Source organism: Dryas octopetala, chromosome 6 (assembly GCF_963921425.1).
Source record: "Dryas octopetala chromosome 6, drDryOcto1.1, whole genome shotgun sequence".
Lineage (NCBI taxonomy): Eukaryota > Viridiplantae > Streptophyta > Magnoliopsida > Rosales > Rosaceae > Dryas > Dryas octopetala.
In genome coordinates this window covers 16,154,539-16,174,706 of record NC_141371.1, presented here as the reverse complement: position 1 = coordinate 16,174,706, position 20,168 = coordinate 16,154,539, and the positions used below count along the sequence as shown (strand labels likewise).

The 20,168-nt window shown below is 41.1% G+C and overlaps 1 protein-coding gene and 1 pseudogene across 5 annotated transcripts in view; one reads left to right on the top strand and one right to left on the bottom strand.

Annotated features, from left to right (window-relative positions):
* The window catches only part of LOC147282817 (anaphase-promoting complex subunit 6-like), an 80,572-nt gene that overhangs the window by 3,322 nt on the left and 57,082 nt on the right, over positions 1–20,168 (top strand). For 2 of the 5 annotated variants that reach the window (XR_015122888.1, XM_086247799.1), the window contains exon 6: positions 19,797–19,853. The exons of the other annotated variants lie outside the window; for them this stretch is intronic. The gene's annotated coding sequence lies outside the window, so the exon portion shown is untranslated. Of the gene's footprint in view, positions 1–19,796; positions 19,854–20,168 lie in introns of those variants that run through there. 5 annotated transcript variants of the gene reach the window in all.
* LOC147282823 (uncharacterized) lies at positions 15,759–16,968 on the bottom strand (annotated as a pseudogene).

Genomic DNA, 20,168 nt, shown 5'->3' with positions numbered 1-20,168 from the left:
CAATGCATTGCTGGCCGAGCTACTGCAGGCCAGGAAGGAGGCAGACCAGGCTAGGCAAGAGTTGGAGCAGTGCGGCAGGAGCTGAGCCAAGCCAAGCAGGAGTTGGACAACGAGTAGAACATCGGCTATGCAATGGGCTTTTGACGATTGCAAATTAGAGCTCGAGGAGATGTGCCCTGATTTTGACTGGGACCGCTTGCGTGGTCTGCTACTGGCAGTAATGATGGGCATGCCAACGTCCCGGAGGGAGGTACCCTTGAGGTAGAGCCCGATGATGGAGCATCCACAGGTGGAGAGCATGACATGGGAGAGGATCCCAAATAAATGTTTGAAGCAAACATGGCCCGGGGGCAGGGGTGGGCGGACCATCGCCCTATTTTTATTTGAGTTATATGGTCGGGTCGGATGTCGCCCGTACCAAATTGCAAACTCTTTTGAGTATTAAGTTTGTACTTAAGTATGTGGATGATGTTGAGGGTGTCCGACCTGTTATTGGGTAGGATGCCCTTCCTTGTAATACATGGTATTGTGGAATTTTTCTTGAATGCATAGTACTTAGTTTCCCTTGAATGCATGTATGATACTGATTTTCCCTTGAATGCATGGTACTTGATATGGGTAGGGTCGGATGTCCGATGGCCCGGGTGCCCGTACACACAATTAACGCTTTGAATGAAAAGATGTCCGTGGTAGGACTTTCATTGATTAAAGCGATAAGGTAGTGCGCGGGGCGGAAGCTCGGAGGGAGCTGGTGTCGGCGGCGCGGAAGCCTGGGTGGGTGTGCGGGGCGGAAGCCTGAGTGGTGCGCGGGGCGGAAGCTCGGAGGGAGCTGGTGTCGGCGGCGCGGAAGCCTGGGTGGGTGCGCGGCGCGGAAGCCTGGGTAGTGCGCGGCGCGGAAGCCTGAGTGGGTGCACGGCGCGGAAGCCTGAGTGGGTGCGCGGCGCAGAAGCCTGGGTAGTGCGCGGGGCGGAAGCCTCAGTGGGTGCGCGGCGCGGAAGCCTGGGTGGGTGCGCGGCGCGGAAGCCTAGGTAGTGCGCAGCGCGGAAGCCTGGGTGGGTGCGCGGCGCGGAAGCCTGGGTGGGTGCGCGGCGCGGAAGCCTAGGTAGTGCGCAGCGCGGAAGCCTGGGTGGGTGCGCGGCGCGAAAGCCAGGGTGGGTGCGCGGCGCGGAAGCCTAGGTAGTGCGCGGCGCGGAAGCCTAGGTAGTGCGCAGCGCGGAAGCCTGGGCTCGAGCTGGGGCTGGCGGTGCGCGGGGCGGAAGCTCGGAGGGGGCTCGGAAGCTTGGAAGCTCGGAAGCTAGGAAGCTCGGAAGCTCGGAAGCTCGGGAGCTCGGAAGCTAGGAAGCTCGGAAGCTCGGAAGCTCGGAAGCTCGGAAGCTAGGAAGCCGGAAGCTCGGAAGCTAGGAAGCTCGGAAGCTCGGGAGCTCGGGAGCTCGGGAGCTCGGAAGCTCGGAAGCTAGGAAGCTCGGAAGCTCGGAAGCTAGGAAGCTAGGAAGCTCGGAAGCTAGGAAGCTAGGAAGCTCGGAAGCTCGGAAGCTCGGAAGCTAGGAAGCTCGGAAGCTCGGAAGCTAGGAAGCTCGGAAGCCCGGAAGCTCGGGAGCTCGGAAGCTCGGAAGCTAGGAAGCTCGGAAGCTCGGAAGCTCGGGAGCTCGGAAGCTCGGGAGCTCGGAAGCTCGGAAGCTCGGAAGCTAGGAAGCTCGGAAGCTCGGAAGCTAGGAAGCTCGGAAGCTCGGAAGCTCGGAAGCTAGGAAGCTCGGAAGCTAGGAAGCTCGGAAGCTCGGAAGCTTGGAAGCTAGGAAGCTCGGAAGCCCGGGAGCTCGGAAGCTCGGAAGGTTTTTGCACCTCAACTGAGGGTAGAGAATTCAATGGGGAAAAGTTGTAACGTTCCCACAGACGGCGCCAAACTGTTGATGCCCAAATATGGTAGAGCAGTCAACGTCGAGTCGAACCACGTAGGCCCGTTGACCCACCACTGAGCGGATGACACGTCGAAGTGGGGCAGGAACGGACAGCTGGGGTCCGACTGGTGAGGAATGAGAGAGAATGATATCCAGAGCACCCTGCACAGGTACACAAAAGTGAGCGGGAAGAGCACCGGTGTGGTGCCGGCCAAAGGTCCTCCGACGCTCAAGTCAGTGTTCAGAGAGATCTGAGAGCAGAGTGAGTGAATAGTATAATCATGATTTCAGTTGTCCTTTTGTGACAAGAAGGTACCTCTTTTATAGTACCTTTGGAAGAGTGTCAACCAATCTGGTGATGACACGTGTCCCTTGTGATGACTTGCACTGTAGGAGCGCCACGTGTCACCGGTCTCGAGGATCCGAGTGAGTTGACACGGGTCGGGGCCTAGGAGGCTGGAGCTTAGGAGGCCGGAGCCTATGGGGCCGGAGCTTAGGAGGCCGGAGCCTATGGGGCCGGAGCCTAGAAGGTCAAGGCCTAGGAGGCCGGAGCCTAGCGGGGGCTTAGCTTTTGGGTCTAGGCCCAAACGACATGATGTTAAGCCTTGTGTGACTTGTCGTTATGCCCAGATGATTAATCATACGAACAACTATTTTTTTTTTCGCGTCAGGAGAATTGCCACTGTCCAGCAGTGACAATGGCAATTATGTTCAACAGTGACTATTCTCACTGTGCAACAACACCAAAAACAAACAAGGCAATGTACTTATATAAATCTTATGTCTTTTTCATACATATAAATGTCCAAAAAAGCATAAAATTAACATAAAACACAAAAATTTAAGTTTTGGAGTCAAAAATCCTATTTTCAACAATTACAAACCATTGCCACTGTCCAACAGTTACTGTCCACTACTCGATCCCGACCCCAAACCAGCTTATCACGAAGCAGTACCAAATAAGTTCGAGACAATCTTTTTGCATCATCCTTGAGCAAGGGGACAACTAGCACAGTGGCAAAAATTTCCTCCACAACGGTTGATAGAACCCTAGTTTCTACCTTAGAGATGACTGACTAAGAATCAAGAACGAGATCACTTCATTATTCATTAACCGTTCTTTACACAAGAGCTGCTCTGGTAATATACCAGCAACAGAGCCGTTGCAACAGAAAGGCCCAACGACCATATAGCCAAGACCCACTAAAAATATGACATGTGGCAGCCACATGGTAAACTGTTTATAACAGTTTACTATTTACATTTGAGTCCTATCATTACCCTCCCCTATGAAACCAAATTTACAGAATGTGTAAACGAATATTAACAAGAAAATCAACAAAAAGAAAAAAGAAAGTCCAAATGGCAATTGCATCTTCAACGTCCAAGCACAGCAACAGCCATAGTGCAATTGCATCTTCACCGTCCAAGCGCAGCAGCAGCCGTAGTGCAATTGCATCTTCACCTTCCCAGCACAGCAGCAGCTTCCGCTTGAGCAATGAATTCAGGAAATCTTGCCTTCATGTCGTAGTAATCTTCCCATGTAGCCTCCTCAGGAGAGTGATGTCTCCACTGAACCAGAACATCCACCCCAGCTGCATTACCCCTCTTGACCAACTTCCTTTCCAAAATAGCTAAGGGTTCATCTTGGACAATGCCATCTTCAGTGATCTGTGGTAAAGCTAGTGTAGGAGTAACATGATTTCCTAGCTGCTTCTTCAAACATGAGACATGAAAAACAGGGTGAATCTTGCAACCCTCAGGTAAATTGAGTTTATAAGCTACTGACCCCAACTTATCCAAGATTTCATAAGGACCATAGAATTTAGGCAAAAGCTTATGGTAGGAGTGAGTAGACAGTGACTGCAATCTGTAAGGAATTAATTTCAAGTACACTCGATCACCAATCTGGAATTCCTTTTCTCGTCGATGTTTATCTGCTTGAATCTTCATTCGGTTCTGTGCCAGCCCCAAATTAGTTTTGAGAAGGGAAAGCATCCTATCTCTCGCAACCAAAGTTCTGTCAACCCCAGCAAATTTAGTTGTACCTTGCTCATAGGGAGTAACAGTGGGAGGGGGTTGTCCATACACCACCTCAAATGGAGTCAACCTAGTAGCAGTATGGAAAGCTGTATTATAGCTAAACTCTGCCCAGGATAACCATTGAACCCATTTCCTTGGTTGAGCCGCAGCAAAACACCTTAAGTATGTTTCCAGGCACCTATTCACCACCTCTGTCTGACCATCTGTTTGAGGATGATAGCCAGAACTCATCCGTAAAGCTACATCATGTAATTTGAAATATTCCCTCCAAAAATCACTGACAAAAATTGGGTCCCTGTCACAAACTATAGAACTAGGCATCCCATGGAGCTTAAAGACATGATCCACAAATACCTGAGCAACTGTTGCTGCAGTATAGGGATGAGCTAAGGCAATGAAGTGAGCATATTTGCTCAATCGATCAACTACCACGAAGATCACCGATTTGCCATGGCAAGGGGGTAAGCCAATAATAAAGTCCATAGAAATGTCAGTCCAAACTCTATCTGGCACAGGCAAGGGCTGTAGTAGACCAGCAGGGGATAAGGTCTCATACTTATGCTGCTGGCAAGTGTGGCACTCGGCAACCCACTGCTTAACATCAGTCTTCATACCCGGCCAATAAAAACTTCTAGATAATCGCTGATAAGTTTTGAGAAAACCAGCATGACCCGCTGTTGGTACTGAATGGTGAGCATGAAAAACTTTGGCTTTCCATTCAGATGTGGGACTCAATACTATCCGAGACTTGTATTTGAGGAGACCATTATCAATATGGTACTTCTGCAGATGATTAGTAGCAGAAACGGACTGAGTATGGACTGGTGGGGTAGAGCTATTTGATGAAAGTTGCTGCATCTTAGCCAAAATCCAAGGGTCACCTTCATTGTACCTCCTCAAATCATCCATCCAGCTATGATAAGGGTAGGAAATAGCAAGAGTCTCCGAACAAGCCTTAGTATCTGCTAGATCAGATGACCCAGTATCCATGCAACGCACCTGAGCCATTGTAGAACAAGAACTAGTAACAAGTGGGGATCGGGATAAGGCATCCGCAGCCTTGTTATCACAACCTTGTCTATAATGGATCTCATAATCATAACCGAGCAATTTGGTGACCCACTTCTGTTGGCAAGGAGTGTGAGCCTTGTGGTGCAAAAAATATTTGAGGCTATGGTGATCTGTTTTGATCACAAAATGCCTACCCTGCAGATAGTGATGCCATTTTTTAATTGCATGAACAATGGCCATCATTTCTCTTTCATATGTGGAAAGAGCCTGATTCCTTGGACCAAGTGCTTTGCTGGTGAAGGCAATAGGTTTCCCATCCTGCTGTAACACAGCACCAATTCCAGTGCCAGAAGCATCACTTTCAATAATGAAAGTTTTTGTAAAATCTGGTAAGGCTAAGACCCTTGGGGATAGCATTAATGCTTTAAGCTTATGAAATGCATCAGTAGCCTCTTGAGTCCAAATAAAACCATCTTTCTTGGTCAATTGAGTCAAAGGGTAGCTCAATCGTCCGTAGTCGGGAATAAATTTCCGATAATACCCTGTAAGACCCAGAAAGCCGCGCAAACTCTTCACAGAAACTGGTAAAGGCCAATCTGCCACTGCTTGCAACTTGGAAGGGTCAGCTGAAACACCTTCTCTAGAAACAATATGGCCCAAATATTCAATAGTTGTGACTCCAAATGCACACTTAGACATCTTAACAAATAGTTGATGTTGTTGCAGCAGCCCCAACACAATCTTAAGATGGCTTAAGTGAGCTTCCCAAGAAGTGCTGTACACTAGTATATCATCAAAAAAGACCAGAACAAACCGCCTCAAACAAGCTCTGAAAATCTCATTCATTAAACCTTGAAATGTGGCAGGGGCATTGGTCAAGCCAAAAGGCATTACTAGAAATTCATAATGTCCCTCATGAGTCCTGAAAGCAGTCTTCTCAATATCTGCAGAATGAACTCTTATCTGATGGTAACCACTCCTCAAATCCAATTTAGAAAAATACATTGCCCCATGTAATTCATCCAACAAATCATCAATCAATGGAATTGGGTATTTGTCCTTAATAGTGAGCTCATTTAATTGTCTATAATCCATGCACATTCTCCAAGTGTTATCCTTCTTTTTGACCAGCAATACAGGTGAGGAAAAAGGGCTGTGACTGTTTCTGATAAAACCAGAAGCCAGCAGTTCCCTAACACACTTCTCAATTTCAGTTTCCTGCAATGGGCCATAAGCATAGGGTCTAATGCTTGGAGGCTTACAACCTGCAATAAGTGGAATTCTATGGTCATGTTCACGCATAGGAGGTAGTGTGGTAGGTATTCCAAACACAGACGAAAAGGAATCCAATAGAGCTTGTAACTCCTGCTGTTGAGGGTGAGCTAAATCATCTGCAAACTTAACACATTCCTCCTTTTCCACAGCATATAAGACAGCCCCATAACAATTTGAATGCAACAATCTTTGCATTTGATGAGAAGAGATGGGTTGTGTGGGTTGAGGCTTAGAACTAGACAAACTAATTTGCACACCTTCATACCAAAATTCCATTGTCAATTTCTCAAAATCCCATAAAACTGGCCCTAAAGTTCTCAACCATTGTATACCTAACACAATATCACAGCCACCCAATGGTAAGGCAAACATATCAGAAGTGTAAGTATAATTTCCTATTGTTAATGGTACGGCAGGACAACAACCCCTACTCTGAACCTGTCCACCATCTGCTATCATAACATCAAAGGTGTTAGACTGATCCAGTTTCCAAGCAAGCTTCTTTACCAATGCTAAATCGATGAAGTTATGAGAACTCCCTGAATCAAACAGCACCACCACAGGACAGTTTTTAACCAAGGCAGATACTTTCATAGTTTTAATTGCAGCAGGTGCAGGGGTACCAAACAAGGCACAAGCTGTAATACAACAAGCAGTAATCTCCATTTTCTGTAATTCTTGTACAATCTCCTCCTCCTCAGAACTATTATACCCCACATCTAACAATAAGATTTGCCTTCCAGCACATTTGTGACCCCTAGAAAACTTCTCAGTACAGTAAAAACAAAGATTGTTCTGCTTCTTGAATTGAATTTCCTCAGGAGTTAATTTCTTAATAGGCATATCTCGTTTAGGCATGTTTTCATGTTTAGCTGGACCTAAATGAGTCATAGCAGGCACAAGAGGTAATCTTGGCTTAAAAGATCCCACAGAATTAACTAACCTGCATTCTTGCAATTTGGCCTCGATTTCCATGGCAAAAGCCATAGCTTCTTGAACTGTAGCAGGCCTCAGCAACTTCACATCGTGTTTAAGCTCGTTCTTCAGACCCCCAATGAAACAGCTTCGACGAAAAGTTGGACTGAAATCCTTGATTCGAGTTGCCAATCGACGAAACTCTAGTATGTAAGCCTTCACAGAACCAGTCTGACGCAATTTGAACAATGATTCTGCACAATCCTCAAATTCATGAGACCCAAATTCCCTGCAAAAAGCCTTCGTAAAATCTTCCCACCGCGGCCAATGTGTAGCACAATCTTCCCATTGATACCACTGCAACGCCTCACGATCCAAATGGAAAGAAACCATTTTGACCTTCCGCTCTGGTGGAATATCAAAGTAATCAAAGTACTGTTCCGCCTTAAAAATCCACGCAATTGGATCATCCCCATCAACGAATCTTGGGAAATCCATCTTGATGAAAGGTTGACGTCGCTCGAAAGGAACGCCCCTCTCATTCTCTCGGCGATGGCGAAAACCGTCACCGTCATCGTCATCGGAATTGGTCTGGTCAAGAATGCCACGACGATTGTTCGGCGAGTCCAAACGCCTATCAATGCCTTCAAATCGCGCATCGATACGAGCAAATTTCTCCTCCAGCAAACCGCGAATAGCATCCACCGCCATTTCAATCTTGGTGGTAGAAGCTTCTACCTTTGAAACGCGAGCTTCCATGGTCTTCGAACGAGTGCGAGCACGGGTCATACACTAAAGGAACACTTAGAGGATCAATGGCTCTGATACCAATGATAGAACCCTAGTTTCTACCTTAGAGATGACTGACTAAGAATCAAGAACGAGATCACTTCATTATTCATTAACCGTTCTTTACACAAGAGCTGCTCTGGTAATATACCAGCAACAGAGCCGTTGCAACAGAAAGGCCCAACGACCATATAGCCAAGACCCACTAAAAATATGACATGTGGCAGCCACATGGTAAACTGTTTATAACAGTTTACTATTTACATTTGAGTCCTATCAACGGTGAATACTCGTGTTCTCAAACCTTGTACAGCAGGCACACCCTTCATACTAGATATTGTGTGTTTGGGGCTGAGATATTGAGATCCAATCTCAACACCTTTAATATATTAGTCTATATGCATATATTTGTGTGTGTGTGTATATCTTGGTATTCTGTTCGTTTCTCCATATGTGTGCTAATTATGTATATCTTGGCGTTGATTGATCCAGTTTTAAATTGTCTTAATTCGCGTATATTTTGTTTGGATCTAGAAAATCAGTAGGTCCTTGATGATCTATTTTATGCGTTTATTCTGAAATCCTTTCTAGATTTAATTTTCTACTTAAAAGTTGTGCAGCTAACCAATATATCATCTCATGTCTGATTTACATATAGGAAAAAAAGTTGGTTAGTTATTGTCATTAGAAATGGTTTAATTTGATGAGAACTACCCATGTCTGACCTTAAGTTTATGATCCTAATCTGTAAAAATTAACAACCCCTCTGGCATATTGTTAGTGATGATTTTGTGACACATTATAATGGTTGTATATGCAAGGCCGGCCCTCAGCATGGGTGGCAGGGGCGACTACCCAGGGCCCGACGTCTAGGGGGCCCAAATTTTTTATTTTTTTTATATAGAAAATTATTGAAATAAAAAATTTTAGAAGTATCAAAATTAAAAAAAGGGTGCTTCACAGGCCGGTTCAATTTTCTCTCCTATGTTAGACTAATACTTTAATGTTTTTTTATTTTTGACTAAGGTCCAAAAATACAGATAATTATCAAAACACCCACTTTGGGCCACCTCATTCCTGTATAGTCCACCCATTTAATTGAGCTTCCCAGTGGGTCCAAGTAATTTCCATCCGGCCTACTTTTTTTTTTTCCCCAGTCCACTTAATTTGCTCCGTCTTATTCTCCATTTTCTCTCCGTGTCTTTCATTTCTCACATTTCAAATCTGAATTTCTCTCATTTCTCTCTCTCTCTCTCTCTCTCTCTCTCTCTCTCTCTCTCTCTCTCTCTCTCTCCTCGATGCATCGTCGTCCGGCCATGGATGGCGGCGAGACCCACCTCTCTATGCTCGCCTCTCTTTCCTCTTCCTTCCCATGTCCTTCGATCGTCCAACCACCCAGCAACGACGGAAAATCGACACCGAGAAGTAGCGGCTTTCTAGCCAATTTTCCGGCGAACTCGATGGTGACTCAACTCGATTATGGTACTTTCCTACTCCTTTAATCATGGGCTTTCTTTTCCCCATGGTCTTGCTTATCAATTTTGAGCAATTATGATTTTGAAATTTTTAGGGTTTGAAATTGTGATTTTGCTGTGACTGTTGGTTTCTTCATATAATGCCTATAACATCCATTACAAGAACAACATGAGCATTTTCGGTGAAGATCCTCTAGGTTGCGTGACTTTGAGAAACGAAGTTTTTGGTGCAGGGAAAACTTTCATTTTCCTCACCACAATAGTTGTTGAGTTCTGCTATGTTTCTATGAAGCCCGGAATTCCCAAAAGTATTTTGAAAATTTTCCTGAGACTTTACAAAAATTCTAGAGGTTTTCTAGAATTTATTTGAGAAGGAAATTTAGTTTCCTTCAAGGCTGAGAGGTCTTTCGAGTAACACGCCTTCACGGAAAAGGTTTTTTTTGTGTCTAGAAGACCAACGATGCAGACTTCGTATTTTTCGAAATTCGGGAAATTATTCTTTGAATTTCCAAAGAGTCTTTAGTATTTTAATTTTCTAGAATTTAATTTGGAGTTCCCAAATTTTTTGGAAAATATCAAAAGGAAAAAATTGGTGTTTTGAACCTTTAGATAATTAGTACTCACTTAGACAAGTCCGTACGATTTTTTGGAGAATTTTTCCGAGTCCCAAGCTATTTTTGGTGAATTTTTTAAGAATGGATAAAAAGTGGAAAACTTGGTGCCATGTGGCGCATCATGATTGGACGACACGCTTTGACCCTAAGTCCAGCCCATGTCTCTCTCTTTTGGGCTACACCTTTCTACTAAATTTTTTAATGATATTTCATTTCTAACAAATTGTTTTGCAGGATATTCCAACCTAGAGTCCGATTTTCAACAGAAAATTTCTTTCTTGAGTCATTTTCAGGGAAATTCTTTTCTTGAAAAATCTGTTTTTACCCTTTGAGATTTATCCACATATTTTTTTTCAGTCTTGTTGACAAGATGAGATTTATCCACCAAAATAATCAGAACCGTTCATTTTTTAGGTTCTTTCTCAAGGGCTATCCCTGGAAAAAATCAGCCCAATTGGTGATTGTTTGGTCATCTAAACTGTGCAGACAAATACAGTTCATTAGATAAAATTGAAATGATATTTGCTATAATAAACTGGCTAAATAGTTTTGGATCTGGCTGATTTTTTGCAAAGGTAACCTTTGAATGATGTTTTAAAATATAGACGATTCTGATCATTGAATTGTAGGTACAAAGATGATATTCTTACTTTTCTTAAAGTAAAGACATCCTTACTTGAAAATTTTCATATATATATATAGGGAAACTGTTAGCAAAAGGACCATAACTATACCTCTATTTTCAGTTGAGGATCCCGTTTTCACTTTGTTTCAATCAAAGATTATTATTTTTCAAGTACTTCAATCAAGAATATTCCGTCAATTCTGTCAAAACTTCCTTTAAAATTGATCACATGAGGGTCACGTGACCAATTTATAAGGGCAAAAAAGTCTTTTCTCATAAAAAAATAAAACTAAATAAATTTAAACAAATTAAAAAAAAAAAAAAATTCCCTCCATCTCCCTCCATCTCCCACCTTCGCCACCCCTTGCACCATGTCGACCCAACATTCCCCCCACCCAGCCCAGCCCCACCCCTTCCCTCCCCTTCCCTCCCCTTTATTTTCTCTCATATCTCTGCCTCTCTTATCTTTCTCTTTCTCTCTTCCCCCCAGCCAGCTCCCCCTCCCTGTCACAGTCACCCATCCCCGCCCCCTCCTCCCTTTATACCATCGCCAACCCTCCCCCTTCCCCACCCGTCCTAGCCCTGGCCTCATCCAGCTCCACTACCCCAACCCAGCCCCGGCCCCGTGGCAAAACCCAGTCAAACTCATCCCCGCCCCACCCCTCCCTCACTCTCGTCGCGCCTCTTCACCCAACGGCTGACGACTCCTCACTTTCCCCATGCCGCCTCTCTCTCTCTCTCTTTCTCTCTTTCTCTCACTTTCTCTCTCTCTCTGATCTGGACAGGGCTGGGGCTAGGTGTGACTGGGTTTTGCCACGGGGACGGGGCTGGGTTGGGGTGGTGGAGCTGGATGGGGCCAGGGCTGGGACGGGTTGGGGAAGGGGGAGGGATGTCAATGGTATAGGGGGAGGACGGGGAGGTGATGAGTGACTGTGACGGGGATGGGGAGCTGGCTGGGGGGCAGAGAGAGAGAAAGATAAGAGAGGCAGAGATATGAGAGAAAAGAGAGGAGAGGGGAGGGGAGGGGAGGGGAGGGGTTGGGTTGGGCGAGGGGAAGGGCGGGTTGACATGGTGCATGAGGTGGCGAGGGTGGGAGATGGAGGGAATTTTTGTTTTGTTTTTAAATTTGTTTAAATTTATTTAGTTTTATTTTTTTTTATGAGAAAAGACTTTTTTGTCCTTATAAATTGGTCACGTAATCAATTTTAACGGAAGTTTTGACAGAATTGACGGAATATCCTTGATTGAAACACTTGAAAAATAATAGTCCTTAATTGAAGTAAGGTGAAAACGGGATCCTCAACTGAAAATAGAGGTATAGTTATAGTCCTTTTGTTAACATTTTCCCATATATATATATATATATATATAGTCCTTCTCTAGAGAAGATGTCCGATCCGCATTTTTCAAAATTTGTGGATGTCGACACGAAATTTCAAAACTTGCTGCAACACATTTGAACTTTAGTTATGGTGAAAAGAGCATGCTCTAGAGCTAGAAGGACTATATATATATATGCTGAACTCCCCATTTGAACTTTAGTTATGGTGAAAATTAACTACAACAAAGTTGCTTTTTAGCAAGTAAACTTTTAGCGAGAAATTATTTTTCCTCACTGTAAAACATTTTTTGCGAGGAATAATTCAATTTGTCGCTCTAAGTATAATAAGTTTTGTCTCCAAACTTGTCTTAAAATTAGCAAGGAAAAGGTGGATTCGGCGACGACATATATCCTTGCTAAATAACCCATTATGCGAGGAAATATATGTTTCTTCGCTAAAAGATTGGTGGAAATTTTTTCCGCACCCACCAATATTTTAGCGAGAAAATCTTGTTAAGTCGTCGCTAATTAAATTTTTCAGCAACAACCTCAATTCCTCGCCATACATTTTGCAAATTGTTTTCAAAATATTTTTAGCGAGGAATTATTTTTCCTCATTGTAAAGCATTTTTTGTGAGAAATAGTTCAGTTTGTCGCTCTAAGTATGATGAGTTTGGTCTCCAAACTTGTCTAAAAATTAGCGAGGAAAATGTGGATTTAGCGACGACATATGTCCTCGCTAAATGACCCATTGAGCAAGGAAATATTTGTTTCCTCGCTAAACGATTGGCAGAAATTTTTAGCGAGAAAATCATTTTAATTCGTCGCTAATTAAATTTTTCAGCGACAACCTCAATTCCTCGACATACATTTTGTAAATTGTTTTCAAAATACTTTTAGCAAGGAATTATTTTTCCTCACTGTAAAGCATTTTTTGCGAGGAATAATTTAGTTTGTCGCTTTAAGTATGATGAGTTTGGTCTCCAAACTTGTTTAAAAATTAGCGAGGAAAGGGTGGATATATTCAGCGACGACATATGTCCTCGCTAAATGACCCATTTTTTTGTGCATTTATATGTATGTATAAGAATACGATGCGATCCTATTTGTAACTATCCGAACCGTTCATTTTTTAGCTCCCTACTCAAAGATCATCCTTACAAAAAATTAGTTCAATCGGAGATGTTTAAGTTAGGTAACGGTAGTTGAACATATGAACGATCATGATTTTTCTAAAGATAATCCAACGGCTAGATGAATTCCGATTTGGCATATTTTTTGCAGTGATGATATTTGAGTATGAACATAGAAAATGAACGGCTCTGATCGTTGAAATCACACTGTGATCTTCATAATTATTAAAACGACAAGGTTTCGATGAAAAAGTTAATATAATTATATTCTTTAAGTGTATTTATATGTAGAAGCTCACATCTTGATCGTGTTACCAACGATCCGAACTGTTCATTTTTTAGTTCCCCACCTCAAGATCATTCATGCAAAAAAATAGCTCAATCAGAGATGTAGAAGTTAGGTACTCTTTTTGAGGTCGAATGTAAGAACGATCATAGTTTTTCTAATGATAATCCAACGGCAGATGAATTCCGATTTGGCCGATTTTTTGTATGGATGATCTTTGAGTATGAACATAGAAAATGAACGGCGCTTATCGTTGAAATCACGTTGTGGTCTTCACAATTATTGAAATGATAAGGTTTCAACGAGAAAATTAATAGAATTATACTCTTTAAGTGTATTTATATGTAGAAGCTCACATCTCGATCATGCTTCCAACGATCCAAACCGTTCATTTTTTAGTTCCTCATTCAAAGATCATCCATGCAAAAAATTACCTCAATCGGAGATCTAGAAGTTAGGTACCAGAGGTTGAATGTATGAACGATCATGGTTTTTCTAATGATAATCCAACAACTAGATGAATTCTAATTTGGCTGATTTTTTGCAAGAATGATCTTTGAGTATGAACATAGAAAATGAACGGCTCCGATCGTTAAAATCAAGTTGTGGTCTTCACAATTATTGAAACGATAAGGTTTCAACGAGAAATAAAATTAATAAAATTATACTCTTCAAGTGTATTTACATGTAGAAGCTTATATCTCGATCGTGTTTCAAACGATCCAAACCGTTTATTTTTTAATTCCTTACTCAAAGATCATTTCTCCAAAAAATTAGTTCAATCGGATATGTAAAAGTTAGGTACCTAAGGTCGAATGTATGAACGATTATAGTTTTTCTAATAAAATCCAACGGTTAGATGAATTTTGATTTAACCAATTTTTTGCAATGATACGAACATAGTTAATAAACAGGTCTGATCGTTGAAGTTAAGTAACGGTGATCAATTAAATTGACATAATAAACACTAAGTGTTGGTGAAAAGGGAAATAATTAATTGGAATGTTTTGCGCGACAAAATGGATTTCGTCGCCTATGGTGTGAAAAATTGGCGGGGTAAAATTGCGCGACAAAACGAAATCCAAAACACTCCAATTAATTAATTCCATTTTCCCTTTTCTGGTTTTTCTTCCCTCTGCCTCGGATAAATCTTGTATGGGGCTTGCCCCAATGGGGCAAGCCCCACCGAAGACTCACTCCTCTGCCTCTGCCTCTGCCTCTGCCTCTGCCTCTGCCTTTTCGTAATGGGGCAAGCCCCACCGAAGACTCACTCCTCTGCCTCTGCCTCTGCCTCTGCCTCTGCCTTTTCGGGTTCTGTATCTCTCTCATCTCTCTCTGCCTCTCCTCTCTTTCACTCTCCCGCCCCCAGCCCCCCTTTCTCTCTCATCTCTATCTGCCCTGCCTCTCTTTCGCTCGCAGTCATTTTCTCCGTCGCCGTGACTGGGCTCAATCCCTCATACCGAATCCCAATCACTGGAAAAAAGATATTTTTTTCCTATTTTTTTTTATTTGGGTTCATATATGTAATTAGGATTGACTGTTGGATTTAGGGTTCTCAGCCCCTCATCGAATGTAAGTGGGTTTTGGTTACTGAGAGGGAGCGCTGTTGGAGGGCGCTGAAGAAGGGTTTTGGCTACTCCCTTCTGCCTTGAAATTTCTGCCAGCCTCATAAGCACTATGAATGCTCCAATAATCGGTCAGTCTCTCTTTCTCTCTCTCTACTTTTTATCAAAGAATTTGTTTGTTTGTTTTTTTTTTTTTTGGTAAATAAAATAAAATTAAGCTTGTAATTAATTGTAATTGTTATTTGGTAAAGACCCATTGCAAAGGGATTTCCCAGAAGTGATAGAGGAGTATTTGGAACATGGGGTTATGAAATGCATCGCCTTCTATTTCCGTGGTACTCTTCTTGCTAGTGATTTTCTACCATTCTATATATTCCATTAGATTTTTGCTTTTTCTTGTTAGAGGTTTAGTGCTTTTGGTACTGTGGCTATGTGGGTATTACCAAAATTCTGAATTTGGTTGAATAAATTGTTTATTCATTAAACAGAAAGTTGTGGATTTGGTTGCACATGCATTGGGTGTAAAAACACCAATGCCATTGTACGTATATGCCACTCACCCACTCACTCATTCACTCACGCTTCTTCTTAAGTGTCCTTTCTCTCATTCTCGTTTACATTGAAATTAATATAAGGAGTTCAATCCACAATTTGTAACAGATTAGGATATGGGAATGCTTATGCTGCTAAAGATGAGGGTGATCAAGCAATCGTCTTCTTTTTCTTTTTCCATTGTGATTGCTGAAATCTATTTAGGCTTTTGTTATTGTTAATGATCCATAGAGTGCATTGGAGTTGCCTCTGCATTTCTTCAAACAATTATTTCTCCATAGAGTGTATCGGCAATGGATAACAACTTCAACTTGCAATGATTATTATACATTGACAATCTCATACTATGGTTCATGATAAAGTTTTTTATCATCAAAGCATCCTCATAAATCTTTGCTATCCAACCACATTGTTCTTGAATATCTTCATGTCTTGCACTTGAAGATGGTGAGAAAATTCCCTTCAAAGCAAGATTGAGGGTATGGACAACACATGGTGTCCAAAAGATGTGTGGAAATTTGGCTTCGATAAGCAATCCGGCGGCCTTGCAAATTGGAGCATTATCAGTAATTACTTGAACCACATCTTGTGAACCAATTTCCCGAATGACATCAATAAGTATGTTAGCAATGTAGAATTTGTCCTTGTACTCACCTTGAGTATTGATTGCTTTCAAGAACATAGGCCCACTTTCACAAGTAGCCATAATATTTATAAGAGGTCTTCTTTGTGAATTTGACCACCCATCACTACATACACTTACACCATTCTCTTTCCAAGTCATCTTAATTGGCTCTAGTAATTTGCCAATGTTAGACCTCTCCTTTTGGAGAAGTGTAGTTCGCAATTTGTTGTAACCTGGAGAGACATAACCCAGAATTGGGTTAGAAACAGCACGTGTATGAACGCACATAGTGTGGATTCCTTGCAAAGTGAAATGACAAACCACCCGTGTAAAACATTCTTGCAATTTCACCATCCAATTCTTCTCTAGCTGCCATTGTGAAGGCTTTCTCAATGGCTCCACTTCCACTCATTCCCTTCCTCTTTTTTGGCTCAACAATATCTTCATAAAGTCCACCATCCATTCTCATAGTACTACTCCCAAAAGAACCCATTGTTGTGAGTAAAGGAACTTGATTAGGTAAAGATTTTTGCTTCCTAACTTTAGCCTCATCTACCTCTTTTTGCAACCTCGGCAAATGACTCTTTGAATTTAGGCATATAGCAATTCCATTTCCTGACTTTCGTAATAAATGGCAACTCACTCTAAAGTAGGATCCATTAAAAGTGCCATTACAAAAATTGCACATAAATTGAGTATTTCCTCCAGAACTCCCCACTTTTTTCCCAAGATTCTTGACATACTGCCATAATGGGGCATTATCATTCACCTCAACAGCAGCAACGTCAGTAGAATTTGCAGTTGAACTATTTGTTGATGAACTCACATTTGGTGTTGAACTCATTTCCTGGACAAATGAGCTACTAATATAACTAACAAATTGTAAGAATAACATTAATTTTTTTCTAACAGACCCAATCCAATATTATTTACTATTCATATTTCAGAAAAAACAGTGATAGACTCAACCCAATACTATTCATTATTCAGATTTCATAATTATAAAAAAAAAAAAAAAAACAGTAACAAACTACCCAATAGTCCAATACTATTCATGATTACTGTTCAAAACAAATAAACCCAAACCCAATACTATTCATGATTTCACATTTCAGAATTATAAAATAAAACAAACAAAAGTTATACTGTTATACACTTATACTACCAGTTTGCCAGTCAAGGGTTGAATTGAGATTTGAGACCAGACCAGAATATTCAGAGAAACTGAGAAAGAAAACAGAGCCAAAGCTAACCTCGACGACGATGGCTGCTCTGCTCGACGGCGATGGCTGCTCGAAAACAGGTTTCTCGACTTCCTTTTCTGTTTCGCGCATGAATAGTGATGGCTGCGTTGAATAGTTAGGGCTCTAATGTTTGAGATTTGCAAACTTTTTAAAATTGCGATTAGACCCCCCATTTTTACAAACAACTTGAAAAAATACCCCATACGTATCTAGACCGTATCTTGACCGTATTGCTGAAGTATCGCTGAAGTATCGCAGCCGTATCGAGTAGTCAAAGTCAACAGATACGTATAGCATGCTTTCGATACGCGTATCCCCGTATCTAGTGCGTTCGGTGATATCCTCGGCCCCGATACGACATACCTCAACAAATTTGCGTATCGGTGCTTCCTAGGATGGCCCCCTACTTAAACCTGTTGATTTTCTACTGAATTTCAGAGACAAAGCCTACTCTCGTCATTACAATTTTCTCCTGAAGACGGATCGCTCTCATCACTCTACTCATGTTTAATTAAAAAGGTAAAAAGAAACGCAAATTCAAAGTGTCCCAGTTCAAGTGTTGAACATGGTGAAGTCCTCTTACATCTCAACAAATTTTTACTGATTTACTTTACAAACATCAAGTAACAATATATTTTTCTATGTCCTCATCAGTCATTTTCCTTTTTGTGTTTCCCAGTATGACAAAGAAAATGTTGTAGTAGCAAAATTCAGGGAACTTGAAAAAGAAAGTTGTAATAGTAACAGAATATGTACATGTAAATATATTTCGAGTTGCCTCATTTGCCCCGTGTTTGAACTGTGATTTTTTTGTTTTGAGCACTTGAAATTTTCTGCATTTACTGGTTTTAGATTCTTTGAAAGCAACATCATATTTTTCTTTATATTTTGGAAGGCTTTATTATTCCATTATGCTATGCATATGAGAAATTATGGTATGATCATTCTTTTGTCTCATATATGAATCAAGTTGTGAGCATTTTGTTGCCTGTTCAATTGCCTTCACATTATAATGGATGCTTTAAATTACTAAATGAATGTGAATTCTGCTGGATTGTACATGAATTGCATTTCGTAATCTCTCATTCAACATTGTTTTAGTTTTTACCACATTGATTTTTTCAAATATAAAATTATCTTGGTTATTTTTGTCCAAATATTTTTACTTTCATTTATGTCAATCATCTGTTAGATGTTTAGGTTTTATACTTTGGACCGATCCTAGTTTGAATTTGGTTTAGTCCTGCCAAAACATGGGCTGCTGCTTACTCCTCCATTGGATGACAGCCTCTTGGGGTTTATCCAGACCATTATATTAGAAAAAGTCATTTGAAATGATAACACCTGGAAGGAGAGGTTGTTTCTTACTTATATGTTGCAAATTGAATGTGTTGGATTTTAGTTGAATTTCCAATTCTAGTGTTGGAGGGTTAGTATGCCCTTATATATATTGTACTCATCAGTTTAACATTTCCTCAATCAACCATGCCATTTGTTGATTTTATTGGGTGGCTCTGTTCTACACGTTCTATAGCAAGGCCACCAGTCTAGATGGGACCTTTCCACTTGCTTGGATAGGATATGGGAATGCTTATGCTGCTAAAGATGAGGGTGATCAAGCAATGTCGGCTTATCACACTGCTGCTCGTTTATTTCCAGGGTAATTTATTGTATTTGTATATCTTGGTCTCTTCTCTGTGGTTGACTGTTAACTTGAATTTTTTCGTCTGCCACTTGAAATATAAGGAAGAAGATATATGGTCATGTTATTTATATTATTATTGGCTGAGCGTTAAATTCTCTTATTATTTATAAATTGTCTTTTTACAGGTCTGATATTCTCTTATTCCAGGTGCCATTTACCAACTTTGTACATTGGGATGGAGTACATGCGAACCCACAGCTTTAAGCTTGCTGAGCAGGTAACTTAGATTTCTGTAAACACTTACATATTGCCAATTGTGATCTTGACTTTGGTAAGAAATGTGAAATGATTCACATCTATATCTTCATATATGGGAAGCCTGAATTCCAGTTGCACGCTTCCTTCATGACCCGCTACCTTATCTCAACCATTTAAGAGTCAAAAACAGCCCTTTATATCAAAAGATTAATTTAAAAATTTTGAGAGTATAATGGGGAGTACGAGAATTGGATAACTACTCTAGAGGAGTTTGCGTTGTTCATAAGCACCTATATTTGGTACTGTTTTGCTTTTTATGGAGGTTTTGCCTTTATGGCTGTTTTGCCTTTATTCCTTACTTTTTGTTTAGTTTAGTTTTTGTTATTTATATTAACATTTTAAATTATGTTATATTAATGAAATCTATTGTCAATTTTGTGTAGGTGAGACCGTGAGACGCATTCATCCACTGGAGAGTTAAAGTTACTATAGCTTCGAAGCATATTCGTTAGCTAGTCATCACTTTTGATCCACTTAATGATGACTCCCTCTATGTTAGCTAGTCATCAGTTTAATTGCTTTTATTCTTGTACTTAATTATGACTTTTAGGAGACCTATTGAATGTTTGATGGCATTGTGAAACCAGTTTGAACTAGTATTGATATATGTTATATTTTGTTTTAATTGTTATCTTATTTGGTTATCAATAAATATGAAAAAACTACAAAATGATCTATCAAATATCAAACTTTTGGTGTCAAAAAATAAATTCTTCGTTGTAGAGGACCTATAGCGATAAAAGTATTTCTCGCCAAAGGAAACAAATTGCGAAGAAAATATGGGATTTCCTCATTATATGTCACTTACATTAAGTCACTTACAATGATAAGATTTAT